Source organism: Limulus polyphemus, unplaced genomic scaffold, assembly GCF_000517525.1.
Source record: "Limulus polyphemus unplaced genomic scaffold, Limulus_polyphemus-2.1.2 Scaffold6255, whole genome shotgun sequence".
Taxonomy (NCBI): Eukaryota; Metazoa; Arthropoda; class Merostomata; order Xiphosura; family Limulidae; genus Limulus; species Limulus polyphemus.
The window spans coordinates 39924-47483 of NW_013671865.1; the positions used below are offsets into that span (position 1 = coordinate 39924).

At 31.5% G+C, this 7560-nt stretch overlaps 1 long non-coding RNA gene across 1 annotated transcript; it reads right to left on the reverse strand.

The window, feature by feature from the left end:
* Positions 1-1938: 1938 nt before the first annotated feature.
* On the reverse strand, positions 1939-7554 carry LOC111089444. The gene is made up of 3 exons (XR_002613727.1): positions 5701-7554; positions 2471-2523; positions 1939-2199 (listed from the first exon to the last, which is right to left on the reverse strand). It is a non-coding gene; the product is annotated as an uncharacterized LOC111089444 (long non-coding RNA).
* Positions 7555-7560: the final 6 nt, after the last annotated feature.

Genomic DNA, 7560 nt, shown 5'->3' on the forward strand with positions numbered 1-7560 from the left:
GAGATCTTGATTTCTTTCATAGTAGGTATATTTCATTAAAACATAGCAAAATAAAAAGTAGAAATTTTACTTTGAAATCAACATGTTAAACTATTTTTGTCACAAAAGCATTCTTTTATTAAAATTTTACACAAAATGAACATTCTGTTTAACTTTGTATTAGAATGAATTGTATGTAATACAGTAATTTGATAACTTTTTAGTCTTCAAAAATTAATATTTGAATCCTAAAAAAATTAGTATCTCTACATCCTCCACCCAGAAGAATAAACGAGGCTTACGTCAAGGCTTAGCAAGTTCGATGCATGAGCTCAACATTTCATAACACGGTTACGTACTCGAATTCTGTTTGTTTGCAAATAAGCACAAAGCTACACAAAAGGCTATCTGTGCTCTGCCCACCACGAGTATCGAAACCTGGTTTCTAGCGCTGCAAGTCCACAGACATACCGCTGTGCCACTGGGGGGCAAAATCTGTTTTTCAGTGTATTTCTCATTTACTTTTTGTATTTTAAGAAACGCAACTAAAATTTAAGTATTTATGAGTAAATAGTAATATGTATTTTTTTTTATATACATATGTAACGTATGGTGGCCGATATATCACTAATTTTCACTATACTCTTATTATAGTTACATTCGTATTTTGAAGGCCAATACAGTTATGCCTCCCGAATTCGTTTTATTCTAATTGTCTAAACTGAGGTAAGTTAAAACCAAATTATACAACATTAGAAACTTGACAATTTTATACGAGTTTATTCATAACATTTAGAAAGGTAAAATAATTTACAAATATTGGGAAATAATATTATGTACAAATGTTTATACATGCCTAAAAGGAATAATGTACATACAAATTGAATGAATCAAAAACAAACACATGAAGTTGTACAAAGAAAAAGCTGTATGAATGAATGGAAATTTATAGATATGTATTTTATTACAAACATTTTAGAAAACTACAAAAGCCATACTTATGACAGCATATACAGTATAATATTATACACTGATTTTGACACATGAAAGGAAGCATCACTATTGTACATGTAAGTGTATCAATACTAAAATAAAAACTTTACAAAAATAGTTAAGTCAAAAAACAATCAAAAAATGCTACTAAGATCTGTTTTTCTTAAAAACAAAACAAAATCTGTTTACACAGGAAAAGAGCAGACTTTTACCTTGTACATACAATTAATTTCTTTTAAGAGTAACACTAGTGTGATACTCTTTGAAGTGTTTCACACACAGAAATTCATCACATAATTTACATTTTATTAGCACTTTATTTTCAGGAGGGCGTAGTCTGCATCTTTTTCTGATATCTGTGTCAGCAAGTGTAGGGAAGTGCCTGCCAAGAGCAAGTCTCAGAAGTGATGAGTCCTGTACTGTTCTAGAGAGTGGTATACCAAAAGGACCTGGTCTGCTTCGAAGTAGACTCAACAAGAGCTGTGACAAGGTCCATTCTGAAGGCCTTCTGGTTGGTCTGTTGTTTGTATAGAATGTAAGCATTTACAATTGTCAATTCCAAAATTTTTTGATACCATTTTATGGTCCTTCGTGCAGTAGAGTAGTAACTTAAGTATTGGTCATTTAGGTCCACTCCTCCCATAAACTTATTGTAGTCCACAATTAACTGAGGTTTTATAACCTCAGCATCCCTCCCTCTTCTTGTCACAGTTGTCATAGTACTAGAGTGTAAAGATGAAAGTGCGTAAATGTCTCGTTTGTCAGTCCACTTTACAGCTGTCAGAGTTCCACAATTAAAAATATGTGCTTCCCCTTTCTGTAGAAACCAGTTGCTGTGGGAAATACAGTCTGTCTTTCCTGCATGTCCCACAAGCATAGGTAGCTCTACCCCTTCCCCTCTTTGTCCTGCCTCTTCTCTGTGGTGGTGGTGTAGGTTACCTTGATGTACCTGGCCTGGATGATTCCACATCCTCATCTGATGATCTTTCACCAACTATTTCCATAAGACAGAATCAAGAAGAGCTGGCTCTAGATTCTGTTGCCATCTGGTTTTATTGAGATTCTGTCAGAGCCATTGACACATTAGCTGAAAGTTCATCAACATCAGACTCCTCTAACAGAATGCCTTCTTCATCAGACGAGAACACATTTAAAAGAAATTTCATTTCTTCTTCACAGAGTTTTTTTCCCTCAGCTCTCTAGCTTTATTTTTTAACATGTCCATTTCTAGAAGAAAAAACAACATTAAATGTATATTACATGTATCCTCTGTTGTATATTATTACATATATATACACACACACACAGTGTATTCTCTGATGTGTATATTGTTTTATATGTGTATATATGTAATCTGTGAGTGTTATGTGTATCACAGACTTCAGGAGGAATATATGATGTGCTAATATACAGAAACAACTACACTGGATTTTATCAACTAATTATATATTGAAATTATTGAACAGATGTATATGTACTAAAAATTATGATTACTTACTTTGAAGTAACTACCTAAGAATAGTGAAGATGAACCCTGAACCATGCTGTTTACTGGAAAAGAAAAAACGTATGTTACAATATCGAACTGTTGTATTTAAGTGTTTTACACTCACAAAAAAGAAACATATCATTCTATAGGTATTTGAAGAACTTGTAACATTTCGCTACAATTTAATTCAGCTTGTACATAATTGGGAAACTCGTGTTGAAAGTGTTGTACGAAATATAAACTGCTGTAACCCATATTGTGTTCTCGGAGCAAAGGGAAGGTCACCTCACTGAATACCCATGCATTTTTGCACTCGAGAGTTTTGTATTACAGTTGTATGTAAACAGCCTTATAACATGAGCAGTGATTTATTGCTTTATTGTCAGTGGGTTTGTAATTTGTTGTTAACAGTAAAATAAACACAGAAAATATATGGGATATGTTTAGCAGTTGAAACTTTCAGGAGAAGTACTTTGAAACTTCATGATCAATAATGAAGAAAAAGGAAACAGCTGTTCATTATATTTCTGATTTTACAATTCTTCTTTTCATTTTACTTCAATGAGTTGTGTACAGGCTGAAAAATCAAATAATAAATGTAATAACAGATAAAATATAACGTTTCATTGAAAAAAAAACGGTATATATGTATTTAGGTTTCAGGGGTTGTGCAAATTAAATTCGAGATTTTTGAAACAAAGAAAAGTATTTTGAATCTTAAAATGAAAATCACTTTGCACTCAGACTAGTTAAAAAAAAGAATCGATATTTTCACAGACAAATACAAGTAAAAATACTTCACTAAAAAATCTGCAAAAGGCTTTTAATGTTTGCTACAAGTCTACAAATTTTTTTAAAGATACACTTAAAATATTAAAAGTTATTAGTATGTAAACTATAACTAGTATAAGTGGTTACGAGGTCAGTCAAATTGACCAAGCCCGTGTTGAGAGAGTTAATCCATCCACGTAGGAAATTGTTGCCAGTAGCAGGGCAAATATAATTTTAGGTTGTATCTTCAGAAATATTGAATACAAGTGTAAACAGGTTATAATTTTATTATATAGGCCACTTTTGCGCTCCTTACCACAAAAAGAACTCGGAAGAAGGCTACTAGGATGACAACTGGGTGGAAAGGTTATCAAATGAGGATAGATTAAGATCTCTGAACTTGTTTTCTCTTGAAAAAAGAAGAGTTAGAGGGGATCTGATTGTTAAATGAATTAATTGTGTTGATGAATCATGTTTTTTTCATATTAAATGGTAAAAATGATAAGACTAGGTGACAGAAATATAAACTTTAGCAGATAAAAAGTCATCTTCGGTAAAAGAACTTTACTTGCTATCCCCTTAAAACATCTGTAATGAATATCAGAAGGTTTTTTCCACTAAAAATTCACATTCAATCTGTTATTTTCTCTACCTTAACACTATATAGACTTAGTCAATTTGATTGACCTTGTAACCACCACGAAAAATACAAAATAAATCTAAAACAGTCTTTTTCCTTATATAATGACTGCAGATTGTAACAGAAGGTTACTATTATAAATCCTGAACAGCTTAAGGAACACAACAGTCCAACAATACAAGCTGTAAATCACACAACAAACATATGGCACATTACCATATTGAATGGAATTGTATAAGAGGTACTCTTACCATGTAGAGAAATGTTTTTTTATTATTCTTTCATTATCTAATTTAACAAGTGTGAATTTTACATTTAAGTTTTTTTATAAAATAAAAAATATACATAAAAAAACAAGAAATTAAGTATTTACATTTAATTTTTTTTTTTTTTTGCTATTGACTCTAAACAAACCTTAAACCTAATTCCTTGCAGCAATATTACTAATAACTAAAATAAGTTATATTTCTAATATACACATGTGAACACAATAACACACATATAGATGTCCTATAACAACTATAATTTTACTGGCTTCCTAACTAAGGATAAAGTGCTGTAAAATAAACCCCTAAATTGTTCATTTTTTATTTTTTTGTATCTCCATATGACTAACTTTCACTACAATTTCTCTCTTATAACATGCATATCCTTGTGTTAAATTGGCAATTTGTAGCAGCAAGGCTTTCCAATTTAAAGATATAAGCAACATAATGACAGCCACGTGCCTCTCGTATATCCTACTTTCAAACTTTATTATAAATTCTACCCATCATTAGATGTTAGATCATTTGTAACCAACAAAAAGCCAACATTTCAGATTACCAACAGCAACAGGACCTCAAGCTCTTCAAATACAATTAACATTTAGGTATCATTTTCTTTCTTTTCCCACTGCTGGAGTTCTGCTTCACCAAATAAGGGAATTATTAAAGAATTTCTAGCTTATTCGGAAAGCCAGATAAATTATACTAGATTTTAGCTCATTTCATGTCATACTTGTGGCAATATTTCACATTCTAAATTGCATACTTGAACTTAAGGTTATAAGGTGGTTAAAATACCAGTTCGTTTCCACATAGCTAGAGTAGAGAACATGTAAAAAAACAAATGTACAAGCTGAACCAGTTAAACAAACTTTTCTATGAATTGGCAACAGAACTTGCCTGATTATTTTATTATGATATTTCCAACACAATTTACATAAATGCCAACCAACACTACTCAACTAAAACAAGACAAATCAGCATTAATACAAGGGATTTCCTTGTCATGTACATTATTCCAAAATTACTATCAAACAGAGATCTTGATTTCTTTCATAGTAGGTATATTTCATTAGAACAGAGCAAAATAAAAAGTAGAAATTTTACTTTGAAATCAACATGTTAAACTATTTTTGTCACAAAAGCATTCTTTTATTAAAATTATACACAAAATGAACATTCTGTTTAACTTTGTATTAGAATGAATTGTACCCTCTAAATTAAAAAAAAAAACACATTTAAAGTTTACATAATATAATTAAGTCTGTAGATAACAGAAATAATAGATGGCATAAAGAGCCACACAGGTGAAAATCTGTCTCCTACAAAACTTCAGTCATATAATTTTCACTTTTTTATCAACAGAGGTCACTAAAAAAACAATTCCTAATCTAAATTGATTTACTAGTTTTAAGAATCGGACCTTCCACATCTTTTCACCACTAAAATAAAAAATACATAAACACACACTAGCATATGTGAAACAGAATTTATAAACAGAGATTTCTTTAATATCAAGTAGTAAAAAATATTAAAATCTTCAAAATGCAGGTTTAACACACCTTTCTTCCAGGTTGCAACCTCATCACACACAAAACTAATGGAATTACAACCTTCTTCCACTCATCATAAGGTAGTGGGACACTCTCAAAGGTCTTAAGCTTTGAAAGGGCATCTTCTTGTTACTTCTTGTGGGACACCATTACCCTTACGGTGCAGAGTACAGAAATGAAATGGACCATGCCCGGAGTTAACATTGCATTGTTTCCTCAAGAAGCTGAGATAAATAAAAACAAGGTTCTTATCACAAGAAAATCAAAAAGAATTACTTCCATAACTGTCACTAGCCTATGCTCATATCAGTTCAAAATGTTTTTTCACAATAGTCAAACAATGTAGGTAAATTGATAACATCATGTACAAATTTGGCATAACTGAAACTTTCATAATGCAATATTTTAAGAATATTTAAAGCTAAGAAAATAGAAATTAAGTTTAGAAAAATGGCACGATGCTTGAATTATTCTAGTCTTACATGACTTAAAATTTGTTTAAAATAGGTGTACACGTACTACAATGTTAATAATAACTTTGTTGTTATACTATCACAAAGTATCTACACTACAGACTACACTGTTCTCATTATATAGACACAATCTACAAATAAAAATAATTGCAAGGACCAATTTACATTCTTAGAATTCTGACTTTTCTATTTAGTGAAATATCAATAAATGTACCTACCATCCTATTATAGAAGATATTCATTTAATTTCATGCTCCAACTCTAAATCAAGTTTTTACTATATTTTACTTAATAGTTAAATTATTTACTCCGTGATTGTGAATTTAGGTAACGATACATACAATATATCGTGTGTGTGTGTGTGTGTATAAACAGACCACATATAACCACATGAAATAGACATGGCCTACAAAAGGTACGTTAAATAAAAAAACTGTGGACAACGAACAATATTTAATACACCGCGAGTAAAATAACATAGTAACGGGAATATTACCTAGGAATCAGTCTCAGTTCAAATAGAATAACATCAACTTCTAATAGGTAGGAAGATGTCAATGCTGAACCTGACCCACCCTGGTCCAAACATGGATCAAATCCCAAAGCAGAACCCGAAAACCGAAGGTATCTACATGTTAAGGGTTGGATAAACGAATCCCTTGCTATTATATTTTCTATGTCCTTGAATAGAGGGCAGGTGGCAGAATCCTGGAAATTGGCTAATGTTACTCCTCTTTTCAAAGCATGTTTTAAATTTGTTCCACTATTTATAGACCTTTTAGTCTTACATCAGTGATAGGACATATTTAAGGTCTGATAAAACATACTTTGCAAAGTCATTTAACAAAGTTTGAAATGTTGTTGGATAGCCGGCTTTATTTCCTCGAGAGATAATCTTGCCTTATTAATTTCTAAGTATTCTTTTAAGAGGTTATTGCCTACATAGATGAGAGTATGGATGTGAATTTGGTGCATATGGATACTCAGAAAGCATACGACAAGATACTACACAAACTCTTGTTAAATTTGCTGGCTGAAGGATACTACTACTACTTTACAAAATTATTTGGATTATTTGGTGAGTTATGTGAAAAAATGGCAGTTGACATTATCTAGAATAAATGCAAGGTAATGCATGTGGGATATCACAATTGGAATTAAAAGTATAATTTTAACGTGAAAAGAGGATCTTGGTGTTCTGGTTGATCAGTCTCTTAATCCATCCACGCAGTGTGTTGTTGCTAGTGGCGGGGAAAATATGATTTTAGGTTGTATCTTCAGAAATATTGAATACAAGTGTAAACAGGTTATAATTTTATTATATAGGCCACTTTTGCAATATCGGGTTCAGTTTTGTGCTCCTTACCACAAAAAGAACTCGGAAGAGGGCTACTAG